Raw genomic sequence first — 15,468 nt, 5'->3', positions numbered from 1 at the left:
GCAACTGCCTTTGCTGAGGCCGGAAACAAGCTAATCGCTAGAATCATAATTGCATACGCCTAACATGAATGTATGTGTGTGGCCAACCAATTTCTGTCAAACACGCAACACATGTATCTTTGACGACGCAAATTAAACATATGGAATATTTATTGCAAATACCAAAGCAGGGAGAAACATAGGCTACTGCTCTATAATGAATTTACAATGAATAATCTACAATCAATCTTTCCCTTGCATGGGGTACAATGCAGACTAGAAGTGTACTTAGCAAAGTAAAGATGGAGCCTATGTAGTCTGTTAAAAAGAGTTTGCAATGAATACTAGAGTGGACACAAGAGTTTTGCCAAGGATTTGCCTCAAAGGCACACCAACTGGGACCCATTAAGCTTAGCTAATTAAAGTTGGTCTTTGTTCTATCTTTCCGATATAGTTCTAACCCCACTGGCACAAACAGCATACGGCTTTCCAATTGAAAAGGGAAGTAATACAAGTACTTGACCAGGCTATGTATTATCAAACTTGCTAACATCACTAACTGTGGTACTGGAGAGGCAATCTATAGACGGCTATGGTAAAATGGAAATTAGACATCAAAGCATCAAATAATATATATTTTTCTAAATCTGTGAGGACTTTACTCTGAACTGAAGATCTGAACAACAGAGGGGCTTCCACTTTAATAATATCGCAGATATTATCTCTGATGTCATAGTTGATTACTTTTGGTAATTGTTTTTCTAAATGATTTTTATTTTTTGTCCTTGACACTACTATGACTGTGGTCTATGTATGATAAATGGACAACCTGGACTACTAAAGTACACACCTTTTACATAAGTCACTCTGGATAAGAGTGTCTGCCAAATGACACAAATGTAAATGTTGCTATCTCCAATGACAACCTAGGTACAGTAATCTGTTATTAAAATCAAGTTGTTCCCCCTACTGTTTAACATGTCTTGTTGTGATGAATTATACATTGTCAATTATCTCCTGACTTTCAAATGGCCAATTAGCCAAGCTTCTTTTGGTGCTGTGCTTGTGTACTGTCAGTGTACCTCGCCCGCCACATCTTCCAAAAACATTTTTAAAATGTGTTATTTACTCTCTCGGCAGGCTCAGAATTCCCCCAGCCCACTGGGCAACACAAGTACACAGAGAGCAGGAGGCTATGTTGACAGTAGCCTCGTTCAACCAACCGACTCCCCACCCACCCAGCCTCACTCAACTCCAACGCGTTTAACTCCAACCACTCTTTCTCTCTTTCTCCAAACTTTCCACGAGCCAGCAATGGCATGGCAGGGTGACGGGACAACCCAGTGGAAACACTAGTAACAGTAGAGGCACAGAACTGTGGCTGCTCATTTTCAAATCAGTTTGAAAACAACTCCAGTCGATGGAGGAGAAAGATATGGATAATCTCTTATTCTGTGCCGATTTGAAGGGTTGGCACTGATACCCCATCAGTGTTCATCAGTAAGCTATATTATTAACAGGCAGAGATAGGACGTTTTCCACTATCTCCACTGTTCAACTGTGGAGAGGAACTTTCTGGAAGAAACTATGTCCGGGTGGGTGTATTCTATACAGTAGAGATGTGGATTTGAAAGGATTTTACTATAAGAATAATATCATTAATATCCCTATAGTAATAATAATAAATTGCTATTGACTCTTGACCAATCAGAATGACGCAAATGCAAATAGCAGAGGTAAACAGCAACATGCTGCTTTTCTCTGGTAGATTGGCTAACAGCAACAATGAAAGAGAAGTTCGATTTTCGCCATGATAGAACTGATTCTGTTACAAAAGGTTTTCTGGTGAGTGTTTCGCATTGAACCATGTCAGATATTGTGGATCCGTGTCAGGTATTGTGGATTTTCTGAAGTGGGGAAAAAAGCTTACCAATGCAGATTGGAGGGCTAAATGTTCAGTAGTAAGTTAGCTCAACGCACTGTTATAAAAGCTACATTCAAAAGTTTGTTGTTTTGTTAAATTAAGAATTTCAAATGTCATGGTATATCCTTGTAGGTAAAAATGTCACAAGGAAAATTTAATTTAAACAAAGCTTTTTCATTGTTAAAATAGACCTAAAATAAAAAAAACTATTGAATACTAGCGTCCATTCGGATGTCAGGATATTTAATGAACCTCTACCGGATCGGTGTCCCGTATACGGGACGGTTGAGCTAACGTGCGCTAATGCGATTAGCATGACTGTTGTAAGTAAGAGCAAACTTTCCAGGACATAGACATGTCATATATTGGCAGAGAGCTTAAATTCTTGTTAATCTAACTGCACTGTCCAATTTACAGTAGCTATTACAGTGAAAAAAATACCATACTATTGTTTGAGGAGAGTGCACAACAACAAAAAACGTATCACGGCAACTTGTTTGATGCATTCACCTCTGAAGGTAAATAATGTACTTACGTTCAGTAATCTTTCTCTGATTTGTCATCCTAAGGGTCTCAGAGATAAAATATAGCAACGTTTTGTTTGATCAAATCCATTTTTTTATTCAAATGTAGGAACTGGGTTCAACAGTTTGAACCCCTGCTGTCTCTGGCTCCACACCCACCCCGCCTGGCCATCTAGATGTGTGAAAGTTAGTGTATAAGCTAATGATCCATCATGTACAACATTCCTGGGAGTGTGTAAACTTACATTTTGTATTTCCATATCATTTTTGTATGTTCTCTATAGTTATGTACTTGAAAATGTATCAATTGACCAATTCGGAACATTTGGGCAATCTTGATACAAAATAGTCCGGTATTGCAATGCTTCACTGGCTCAATCTGAAACGTTGTGCACACACCGCTACCATCTAGTGGCCAAAATCTAAATTGCGCCTAAACTGCAATATTATATTGTGGCCTTTCTCTTGCACTTCAAAGATGATAAAAAAATCAAAAATTAAACCCATGTTTTTTTGTTTGTATGATCTTTTACTAAATGTATTATATTCTCCTACATTAATTTCACATTTCCACAAACTTCAAAGTGTTTCCTTTCAAATGTTATCAAGAATATGCATATCCTTACTTCAGGTCGTGAGCTACAGGCAGTTAGATTTGGGTATGTCATTTTAGGCGAAAATTGAAAAAAAGGGTCCGATCCTTAAGAGGTTAACCGTGCTTATTCCTACTATACAGTATGACCTCTATACTACGACCAAACCATAGAGCAGATTAATATTATTTGCCTTTGTTTGTTGTCTCATAAAGCTTTCAATGAGTACAGACCAAGGACACTGGCTCAGCTCAGTCAGTTAATTGGTTGTCTCTCACCTCACTATAGCCATTTTATAAAGCACCCATTTACCTGGAGCCAATTAAATTGCTTTTCAACATTAACAGCCGAGGATGACTCACAGCGTGAAACTGTGAAAGGAACTTTCTTTTACAAAGCATGGTTGACCTACGCAAGACAGTAGCGCTAAGTGAAAGCTCGGTGTAAGAGGAAGGGCAGTGTGGGTCTATTATCATACCCAGTTTTCCTCCTTTTGAAAGCTAGGCTGTATTGTCACTCAGGTCATGTAGTCTTGGCCAAACTGTAGTGGTTCACTGTTCCCAATATAAAGCAAATACAAACAGGCGAGGAGAACACAATCTGCTTGATTTCTCAGTTTGACGCACAGACAAATGTATCTTCTGCAAAGGATGACAAATTGCTCTGGCTCTACCAACTTATTTGAAAGATGCATGTTGAATAATCATTTTCTTACGTTACAGACTTACTCTAAAGTGGATTTTTTTGTTTTTTTATCCCTTATCAATCTTCACACAATACCCCATAATGACAAAGCGAAAACAGGTTTTTAGAAATGTTTGCACATTTATTAAAAAAGTACATAAGTATTCAGACCCTTTGCTATGAGACTCGAAATTGAGCTCAGGTGCATCCTGTTTCCATTGATCATCCTTGAGATGTTTCTACAACTTGATTGGAGTCCACCTGTTGTAAAATCAATTGATTGGACATGATTTGGAAAGGCACACACCTGTCTATATAAGGTCCCACAGTTGACAGTGCATGTCAGAGCAAAAAACAAGTCATGAGGTCGAAGGAATTGTCCATAGAGCTCCGAGGCAGGATTGTGTTGAGGCAGAAATCTGGGGAAGGGTACCCAAGAACACAGTGGCCTCCATCATTCTTAAATGGAAGAGGTTTGGAACCACCAAGACTCTTCCTAGAACTGGCCACCCGGCCAAACTGAGCAATTGGGGGAGAAGGGCCTTGGTCAGGGAGGTGACCAAGAACCCAATGGTCATTCTGACAGAGCTCCAGAGTTCCTCTGTGGAGATGGGAGAACCTTCCAGAAGGACAACCATCTCTGCAGCACTCCACCAATCAGGCCTTTATGGTAGAGTGGCCAGACGGAAGCCACTCCTCAGTAAAAGGCACATGACAGCCCGCTTGGAGTTTGCCAAAATGCACCTAAAGGACTCTCAGACCATAAGAAACAAGATTTTCTGGTCTGATGACACCAAGATTGAGCTCTTTGGCCTGAATGTCAAGCGTCACATCTGGAGGAAACCTGGCACCATCCCTACGGTGAAGTATGGTGGTGGCAGCATCATGCTGTGGGATGTTTTTCAACAGCAGCGACTGGGAGACTATTCAGGATCGAGGGAAAGATGAACGGAGCAAAGTACAGAGAGATCCTTGATGAAAACCTGCTCCAGAGCGTTCAGGACCTCAGACTGGGGCGAAGGTTCACCTTCCAACAGGACAACGACCCTAAGCACACAGCCAAGACAATGCAGGAGTGGCTTCAGGACAAGTCTCTGAATCTCCTTGAGTGGCCCAGCCAGAGCCCGTACTTGAACCCGATCGAACATCTCTGGAGAGACCTGAAAATAGCTGTTTAGCGACGCTCCCCATCCAACCTGACAGAGCTTGAGAGGATCTGCAGAGAAGAATGGGAGAAACTCCCCAAATACAGGTGTGCCAAGCTTGTAGCGTCATGCCCAAGAAGACTCAAGGCTGTAGTCGCTGCCAAAGGTGCTTCAACAACGTACTGAGTAAAGGGTCTGAATACTTATGTAAATGTTATATTTCAGTTTTTTATTTTTAGTAAATTTGCAAAAATGTCTAAAAACCTGTTTTTGTTTTGTCATTATGGGGTATCGTGTGTAGATTGATGAGGGGGAAAAAACAATTTAATCAATTTTAGAATAAGGCTATAATATAACAAAATGTGGAAAAAGTCAAGGGGTCTGAATACTTTCCGAATGCACTGTATTTACAACAGTGCAAATATAGACTTGTCCCTATCCATGAAGTTTATTAAAAGCAATGGTCATGCTTTGCAGAAAGCTGTCATTTCTCGTGTGTAGCTATAGAAAAGTTAATTGAAAGCTTTTATTTTTCTGTTTTAGGCAATGTCATGCTGTATTGGTACAGTAAGGAAAAGAATCTCTGCAGTGAAAAGAAAATGAATAAGAATTGAATGCAGTGGAGTATTCTTGAACCAAGAGTAAATGCAAGAGGAACAGAAATTATCTTGACATGCTATTGTCAAAATGTACACTATAAGGAGAGATGACAGAAACAGTGTTTTGATATAAGTCCAACCGTCACCTTTTTTTCTCCAATAAGTAAATTCACATGATGTAGTCAACACTGTTTTTATATAGCACTTGTCAAACTCGTTCCACGGAGAGCCTAGTGTCTGCGGTTTTCGCTCTTCTCTTGTACTTGATTGATGAATTAAGGTCACTGATTAGAAAGGAACTCCCCTCAACTGGTTGTCTAGGTCTTAATTGAAAGGAAAAACTAAAACTAGCAGACACTAGGCCCTCCGTGGAATAAGTTTGACACCCATGTTATATAGCAACACTGCTTGTGCTATGCTTTATAATTATTTTCTTAAGGATAAATAAGCTGTTTGGGCTTCAACCTTCACAATATCTTGACATGTGAGTGGAGCAGTGAATGAAGAATGTGTGGTCCTTGCGTGGTTAGTCTATTGTTTGTTTTGATTGAACCGAAGCCATTATTGAGCATGCACACTAAAGCATTATTCTGAGAAAGATGCACCATCACGCAGCACTGGATTCAAATCTAGTTTTAATGATGTGCTGCCAGTCGGAAACGGACAAATGCAAAATTACTGCAATTGCATTAACGACAAGTGCAGTGCACGAATACATAGAGATGTATTATTATGTATGATTATAGTGGATTCTCACACCTTCACAGAAGGTGCCTCACAGAACGCTCTGTTCAAGATAAACACATTACAAAATGCTAAATAAACATAAACATTTCACACACTTGCGGGCCATTTCAGAATTGATAGTAAACTGAACGCTCAACACAGTTACATTCAAAAGCAAAAATACATTCTAAATCAGTCTTTAGGTGCGCAATTACACCATCATTTCACATATATTTCAATGATTTGACCAAAATAGTGTTAGTAGCAGTAATCTTAGCTCTTCTGGTAGCCTACAGTTGCTAAATCAGAAGGCATGAAGAATATCCTCTTTGGAAAAAGAGAGGAACAGGGTGATGAAAGACCCCACAGGCGCCTTTTGTCTCACCTGCCCGAGGTGTGCTGTTACCGAGGTGTGCTGTTACTCTGCACTGAACTCACAGCTACTCACCACAGTTGAGTTAACTCTAGTGGATGAGTCATGTGCATAACTCACATTAGGAATGTAGATTTAGGGCACAATTAGGTTGTTGTTAGCATTTAGCTATGTTAGCATTTGTTATGTTTCCCCCCACTTTTATGAGTGCACTGAGGCACTTGTTCCTCCTCACGACACCCACCACTGTAATCCGGTAAAACAATTAGGAGGAATTGTTCTATTGTAACTTGGCATTGTGCCTTTCAATATTCTAGTTAGGGGACTGTGAACAGACATTGAGACAAAACTGACTCTGTGATTTAATAAAATACTGAAACACACCTCTCCTGTGTGGTCTCTCTTGTGTTTGTTATTTGTCTATGAGCTTGTGAAAGTTATCTATCTATCTACAGATGTAGGATCTTCATTTGACTTACACTGAGTGTACAAAACATTAAGGACACCTTCCTAATATTGAGTTGCACCCCCCACCTTTTGCCTCAATTCGTTGGGGCATGGACTCTACAAGCTGTGGAAAGCATTCCACGGGATGCTGGTCCATGTTAACTCCAATGTTTCCCACAGTTGTGTAAATTTGGCTGGATGTCCTTTGGTTGGTGAACCACTCTTGATACACACGGGAAACTGTTGAGTGTGAAAAACCCAGCAGTGTTACAGTACTTGACACAAACCGTTGCACCTGGCACCTACTACCATACCCCGTTCAAAGGCACTTAAATCTTTTGTCTTGCTCATTCACCCTCTGAATGGCACACATACACAATCCATGTCTCAACTGTCTCAAGGCTTAAAAATCCTTCTTTAACCTGTCTCCTCCCCTTCCTATTCACTGATTGAAGTAGATTTAACAAGTGACATCAATAAGGGATCATAGCTTTCACCTGGATTCACCTTCTTTCCCCTGGATTCACCTGGTCAGTCTACAGTATGTCATGGAAAGAGCAGGTGTCCTTAATGTTTTGTACACTCCGTGTACATTGTCACAGCAAAATAATCCTGCAGCAACAGTATTTTAACGTTTGGTCCCTATTGTTGATTGAACAGTGGTAAGGCTATTAGCTGGTCAAAATAAGGCTACATGAAAAGTGGAATACTGTTAATATAACCGTGTGTTAGTGTTGGTTTTCAGTGAATTTATGTAAATCACGAAGCTCATCTGCATTTCCTGCGGCGCAGGAAAATTCTCAGCAACAAAAGAGTGATCAAATTATATCTATCTATCTCTAGCCCTCTAATCTCTCTGTAGTCACATTTTCTTCTGAGAATAAGATTATGCTGGCCTTTTCGTTAGGTTCATTCAAATTCACACTCATGCTCCAAAGCAAACATGTGGAGAATGTGTAGCAGTCCGCCTGCAGACTTTTGCTCAGAGATCCAGATCTATCAGCCACTGTTATCATCAGCAGGCCACTGGCCTTCAAAGGATGACATAGCGATATCCTGGGCTGCCCGGGATTGGCCGAGAGGAGCTCTTAATCACTGCGCCGACCACACACCGCCGGCTATGGGAAGTTAGGCCATTATGTGAGACTGATTGAGAGCAAGGTGATGACAACACACCGCATCTGTCAGTCTGAGAGGTCTCCAGCAGCTTACCCTCCTTTCTTCCACTTCAAGAGAAATGTCCCTTTATTACATGGCCTCAATAGGAAATCAAAGGAAAAAGACAGCCCTCGAGATGGAACACCATATCCCCTTGTCCTCCCACAGGGCACACACAGGTTGAATCAATGTTGTTTCCATGTCATTTCAATGAAATTACGTTGAATCAACGTGGAATAGATGTTTAATTGACGTCTGTGGCCAGTGGGCTCTTGGCGAGACCATTAACAAGGCATATGTGTGTTTTTTGGTAAAGCCTTGGCATCCTTTTTTTAACCCTGCGGGGAGTCATTGAGGTCATTGATTTGAGAACATTAGCACGAGCTTCAGTTCTTCTGTAAACATATTGGCTCAAATGGGACACAAGGGAGTGGAAGCTAACCGATCAAAAGCTCATCAGTTATGGGAGAAACAATGTTGAATACTCAATGGAATTTTAAATAATAAAGACAATGACTAAGTTACAGTGCCTTCAGAAAGTATTCACACCCCTTGACTTTTTCCACATTTTGTTGTTACGGATACAGGTATCCTGTATGTGTTTTTGTGTTTTTTCTCTCCTTCTGCCCTAATCACAGGTGTCCTTTGTGTTCCAGATTGGTGGCCGTTGGGGTGTCCCACCTGTCCGACATCCATTTGTCTGCTGATTGCAGAGGTGGACCAATCAGTGGACAGTCCTCTGCATTGCACCACCTGTTTCTGGTTTTTCACTCACATCACACATCCTATTGTTTTAAAAGCCAGTCAGTTGTGTTTGCTGACAGAGACTCTTTTCATTTGTCAGTATGGATACTGTGGTGTCCTGTTTTTTGTGTACTCAATCATTTGCTGGTTTCTCTGTATGGTAACTATGTTGTGTGTTCCTGGGAAAAGGGGGATTTAGCAAGTTGCCCTTGGTAATACACTACCCGTAGAAAGAACATTGTCTAAAAACATTAGTTAGACCTGAGCGGACCACCCACTGTATTTTTGTATGGTTAGCAGTAGTTTAGCGGTTCTTGAGGCAGGCAAGACTTTTAAAGCCATGGTGTTCGTAACAGCCTGAATTAAAAAATTGATTCAATTTAGATTTCTTGTCACTGACCTACACACAATACCCCATAATGTCAAAGTGGAATTATGTTTTTAGAAATGTTTACAAATTAATAAAAAATCAAAAGCTGAAATGTCTTGAGTCAATAAGTATTCAACCCCTTTGTTATGGCAAGCCTAAATAACTTCAGGAGTAAAAATGTGCTTAACAAGTCACATAATAAGTTGCATGGACTCACTCTGTGTGCAATAGTGTTTAAAATCCTTTAGAATCCATCAATTTAAGCTAGATATATTTTTTGCATGGGCTGCGTCTCAATCTACCGCATCCGCCTATGTCGGCCTTCCGCATCTGCGGTGGAAGGTGGCCAAGCTACAGCGATGTTTGTCAGACCATGATACATCCCGAAAATCAGTCTTCTTACGAAAAAGTCTGTAGCATCCGAACTATTTGGCCTGGGGACTCACGGGACTCGTCTGAAGTCGGTAACACTGATATACCAACTGTCTGTAGCGTCCAAACCGTTTTAACCAGTGGTGGTCAGTGCCGTTTAAGATGAGGGAGGATGATTTGTTTTAATGAGCATGGCCTTATTTCTATTACAGCATATTGGATGACCGTCATTCATATTCCATTCATCCAGCTCAATGTAACATTGATAGGTTTAAGCTACTACATGATACTCAAATTTTCCCTGTACCCATCAGGAAGTTTACTACAACCTAGCCTATGAATGAAAGTTTAGAACGTAGGTGCACAGGTCGAGAGAATTCTGAGAAATCAAGGTGACAGACAGTGACACATTCAATACCACCTTGCACAGTCTTGACTGCATCTAGCTGATCTAGGGTGTAATCATTAGTCCAACAGTTGCAAATTAGAGTTTCTATTGGACAGATTCAGGTATGTTTATCCCCGTTTGCTTCTGTTTAAGAAACGTTTTACAACAGAATCGGCGGAATGAATGCACCCCGATCACATTAAAAAACAGTTCACTTTCATAGCAGCCATATATAAAACAGCATGATCACTTTGCTTGTTGTATATATAATTCCTTCTCGCAACTATCTCACCTTTTCCCTTCGCTTGTGGACTTCAGTGCACAACACATCAGCCAAACCTTCATATCATGACCGCTAACGGCTACACACAACCTACATCGTTGTCACCTCATAGTCAACATAGCTACTAGAACTAACGCGTTAGTAAAACCACTACAATCATGCAGTACAGTTTAGCAGTTACACCGGCGGGCCCCGTTGGCAATAAATTAATAAAACCAAAAGCTTACCTTGACTTGGAAGAGTTCCAGTGTTGGATAGCCATAGCCAGCTAGCTAACATAGCATCCATCTCTGTTTGAGCCGGGTGTTTGAGTAGGCTAAACTAGCTAGCTGCATTCAGCTAGCTAAGTAAAAGTAAGTAAAAGTACAAGTTTAAAAAAATGTATTTGTTAAAAATGAGTAAACTATTGTCTTTCTCTCTCTTTGAGTCAACTACTCGCCACATTGTATGCACTGCAGTGCTAGCTAACTGTAGCTTACGCTTTCAGTACCAGATTAATTAACTGATAATTTGATTGGGTGGACAACATGTCAGTTCATGCTGCAAGAGCTCTGATAGGTTAGAGGACATCCTCCGGAAGTTGTCATAATTACTGTGTAAGTCTATGGAAGGGGGTGAGAACCATGAGCCTCCTAGGTTTTGTATTGAAGTCGATGTACCCAGAGGAGGACAGAAGATAGCTGTCCTTCGGCTACACCATGGTGCTGATCTACAGAGTGCTGCTGAGGCTACTGTAGACCTTCATTGCAAAATAGTGTGTTTTAATCAATTATTTGGTGACGTGAATATATTTAGTATAGTTTTATCTAAAAAGGATAACATTTTTAATGTTTCACTATTTTTATTTTTATGAACTTCACTGAGGAGGATGGTCCTCCCCTTCCTCCTCTAAGGAGCCTCCACTGGTTTTAACTAATATGCCTGATTCCGTTTGCTTTCCACCAGACACTGGGAGATAAATTCACCTTTCAGCACGACAATAACCTAAAACACGAGGCCAAATCTACACTGGAGTTGCTTGCCAAGAAGACAGTGAATGTTCCTGAGTGGCCGAGTTACAGTTTGACTTAATTCTGCTTGAAAATCTATGGCAAGACCTGAAAATGGTTGTCTAGCAATGATCAACAACCAATTTGATAGAGATTGAAGAATTTTTAAAAGAATAATGGGCAAATGTTGCACAATCAGGTGTGGAAAGTTCTTATCTATTTACCCAGAAAGAATCACAGCTGTAATCGCTGCCAAAGGTGATTCTAACATGTATTGACTCAGGTGGTTGAATACTTATCTAATCAAGATATATGCACTACCGGTCAAAGGTTTTAGAACACCTACTCATTCATGGGTTTTTCTTTATTTTTTACTATTTTCTACATTGTAGAATAATAGTGAAGATATCAAAACTATGAAATAACACATATGGAATCATGTAGTAACCAATAAAGTGTTACACAAATCAACATATATTTTATATTTGAGATTCTTCAAATAGCCACCCTTTGCCTTGATGACAGCTTTGAACACTCTTGGCATTCTCTCTACCATCTTCATGAGGTAGGAGACCAAGTCCATATTATGGCAAGAACAGCTCAAATAAGCAAAGAGTCCATCATTACTTTAAGACATGAAGGTAAGTCAATATGGAAAATGTCAAGAACTTTGAAAGTTTCTTCAAGTGCTGTTGCAAAAACTATCAAGCGTCAGGATGAAACTGGCTCTCATGAGGACCGCCACAGTAATGGAAGACCCAGAGTTACCTCTGCTGCAGAGGATAAGTTCATTAGAGTTACCAACCTAAATAAATGCTTCACACAGTTCAAATAACAGACACATCTCAACATCAACTGTTCAGAGGAGACTGTGTGAATCAGACCTTCATGGTCGAATTGCTGCAAAGAAACCACTACTAAAGGACACCAATAAGAAAAAGAGAATTGCTTGGGCCAAGAAACACAAGCAATGGACATTAAACCGGTGGAAATGTGTCCTTTGGTCTGAAGTCCAAATTGGAGATTTATGATTCCAACCGCCGTGTCTTTGTGAGACGGATGATCTCCACATGTGTGTTTCCCACCGTAAAGCAAGGAGGAGGAGGTGTTATGGTGTGGGGGTGCTTTGCTGGTGACACTGTCTGTGATTTATTTAGAATTGAAGGTACACCAGCATGGCTACCACAGCGATATGCCATCCCATCTGGTTTGGGCTTAGTGGGACTATCATTTGTTTTTCAACAGGACAATGACACAACCAGGCTGTGTAAAGGCTATTTTTCTCAAGAAGGAGAGTGATGGAGTGCTGCATCAGATGACCTGGCCTCCACAATCCCCCGACCTCAACCAAATTGAGATGGTTTGGGATGTGTCGGACCGCAGAGTGAAGGAAAAGCAGACAACAAGTGCTCAGCATATGTGGGAACTCCTTCAAGACTGTTGGAAAAGCATTCCAGGTGAAGCTGGTTGAGAGAATGCCAAGAGTGTGCAAAGTTGTCATCAAGGCAAAGAGTGGCTATTTGAAGAATCTCTAATATAAAATATATTTTGATATATATTTTTTGGTCACTACATGATTCCATATGTGTTATTTAATAGTTTTGATGTCCAGTATTATTATACAATGTAGAAAATAGTAAATATAAAGAAAAACCCTGGAATGAGTAGGTGTGTCCAAACTTTTGACTGGTACTGTACATGTATATATATTTGTACAAATGTTAGATTTTTTCTTCCACTTTGACAGAGTATTTTGTGTAGATTGTTGTGTAGATAAAATTAAATCCATTTTAATCCCACTTTGTAACACAATTTTTTTTGGAAAAAGTCAAGGGGTGTAAATACTTTCTGAAGGCACTGTAAAGCAGGTCAGGAGTCAATGGAAAGGTTTTAAGGCATACATGTATATTTGTACTGCACAGATAGAGCCATAGGGGTGCTGGAGCAATTACCCTTTCGCCCTCCTATGAAATAAAAAGACATTTTAATTGGTGGCGTTATTTTTTAATTATTACCTTTTATTTTTTGTCTCTTTTCTGTCTTGTAACTTTAAACTTTCAAACTACATATACAGTGGGGAGAACAAGTATTTGATACACTGCCGATTTTGCAGGTTTTCCTACTTACAAAGCATGTAGAGGTCCAAAAATCCAGAAAATCACATTGTATGATTTTTAAGTAATGAATTTGCATTTTATTGCATGACATAAGTATTTGATCACCTACCTACCAGTAAGAATTCCGGCTCTCACAGACCTGTTAGTTTTTCTTTAAGAAGCCCTCCTGTTCTCCACTTATTACCTGTATTAACTGCACCTGTTTGAACTCGTTACCTGTATAAAAGACACCTGTCCACACACTCAATCAAACAGACTCCAACCTCTCCACAATGGCCAAGACCAGAGAGCTGTGTAAGGACATCAGGGATAAAATTGTAGACCTGCACAAGGCTGGGATGGGCTACAGGACAATAGGCAAGCAGCTTGGTGAGAAGGCAACAACTGTTGGCGCAATTATTAGAAAATGGAAGAAGTTCAAGATGACGGTCAATCACCCTCGGTCTGGGGCTCCATGCAAGATCTCACCTCGTGGGGCATCAATGATCATGAGGAAGGATTAGCCCAGAACTACACAGCAGGACTTGGTCAATGACCTGAAGAGACCTGGGACCACAGTCTCAAAGAAAACCATTAGTAACACACTACGCCGTCATGGATTAAAATCCTGCAGCGCACGCAAGGTCCCCCTGCTCAAGCCAGCACATGTCCAGGCCCGTCTGAAGTTTGCCAATGACCATCTGGATGATCCAGAGGAGGAATGGGAGAAGGTCATGTGGTCTGATGAGACAAAAATAGAGCTTTTTGGTCTAAACACTCGCCGTGTTTGGAGGAAGAAGAAGGATGAGTACAACCCCAAGAACACCATCCCAACCGTGAAGCATGGAGGTGGAAACATCATTCTTTGGGGATGCTTTTCTGCAAAGGGGACAGGACGACTAGACCGTATTGAGGGGAGGATGGATGGGGTCATGTATCGTGAGATCTTGGCCAACAACCTCCTTCCCTCAGTAAGAGCATTGAATATGGGTCGTGGCTGGGTCTTCCAGCATGACAACGACCTGAAACACACAGCCAGGGCAACTAAGGAGTGGCTCCGTAAGAAGCATCTCAAGGTCCTGGAGTGGCCTAGCCAGTCTCCAGACCTGAACCCAATAGAACATCTTTGGAGGGAGCTGAAAGTCCGTATTGCCCAGCGACAGCCCCGAAACCTGAAGGATTTGGAGAAGGTCTGTATGGAGGAGTGGGCCAAAATCCCTGCTGCAGTGTGTGCAAACCTGGTCAAGAACTACAGGAAACGTATGATCTCTGTAATTGCAAACAAAGGTTTCTGTACCAAATATTAAGTTCTGCTTTTCTGATGTATCAAATACTTATGTCATGCAATAAAAGGCAAATTAATTACTTAAAAATCATACAATGTGATTTTCTGTATTTTTGTTTTAGATTCCGTCTCTCACAGTTGAAGTGTACCTATTATAAAAATTACAGACCTCTACATGCTTTGTAAGTAGGAAAACCTGCAAAATCGGCAGTGTATCAAATACTTGTTCTCCCCACTGTAGATAATTTCTCATAAACTCATGAATCTTGAAAAAAGTCCCCTCCGCTGCCCTTCTGCCACTGTGAGCGCGTATGCACGATCTGTCCACCAGTACTGAGAGGTAAATTTGAAAGGAATACCTTAGGTTACTTTGGGACAGGAAAGGAGGAAACTGCAGTTCAACTGTTTGTCAGTAGCAGAACAATTTCAAATCAAGTAAAGACTAGTAAGCTTGGTTTGATACCATAGCCTAGCTAACTAGCTGATTCATCTAGCCTACATTAGTGATGGTCAGATGATAAAGCCCACCCCATTAGCGGTTCTAGCAAAGATACTTGAAGCTAGAATCTATTATTGAAACAATAACAAACTGGCTGACCCCACATCTGTTTTGGTAAAAAGCTGAGGGATGGGCCTGGAGAAATGTAACCACTCAAAATCATAGACATACACTACATGAACAAAGGTATGTGGACAGATGCTCGTCGAACATCTCATTCCAAAATCATGGGTATTAATATGGAGTTGGTCCCCCCTTTTCTGCTATAACAGCCTCCACTCTTCTGGGAA

Source organism: Coregonus lavaretus (assembly GCF_964263955.1).
Source record: "Coregonus lavaretus genome assembly, chromosome: 2".
In the NCBI taxonomy this organism is placed as follows: domain Eukaryota; kingdom Metazoa; phylum Chordata; class Actinopteri; order Salmoniformes; family Salmonidae; genus Coregonus; species Coregonus lavaretus.
The sequence above is the reverse complement of the archived record's forward strand: the minus strand, read 5'-3'. Positions refer to the sequence as shown.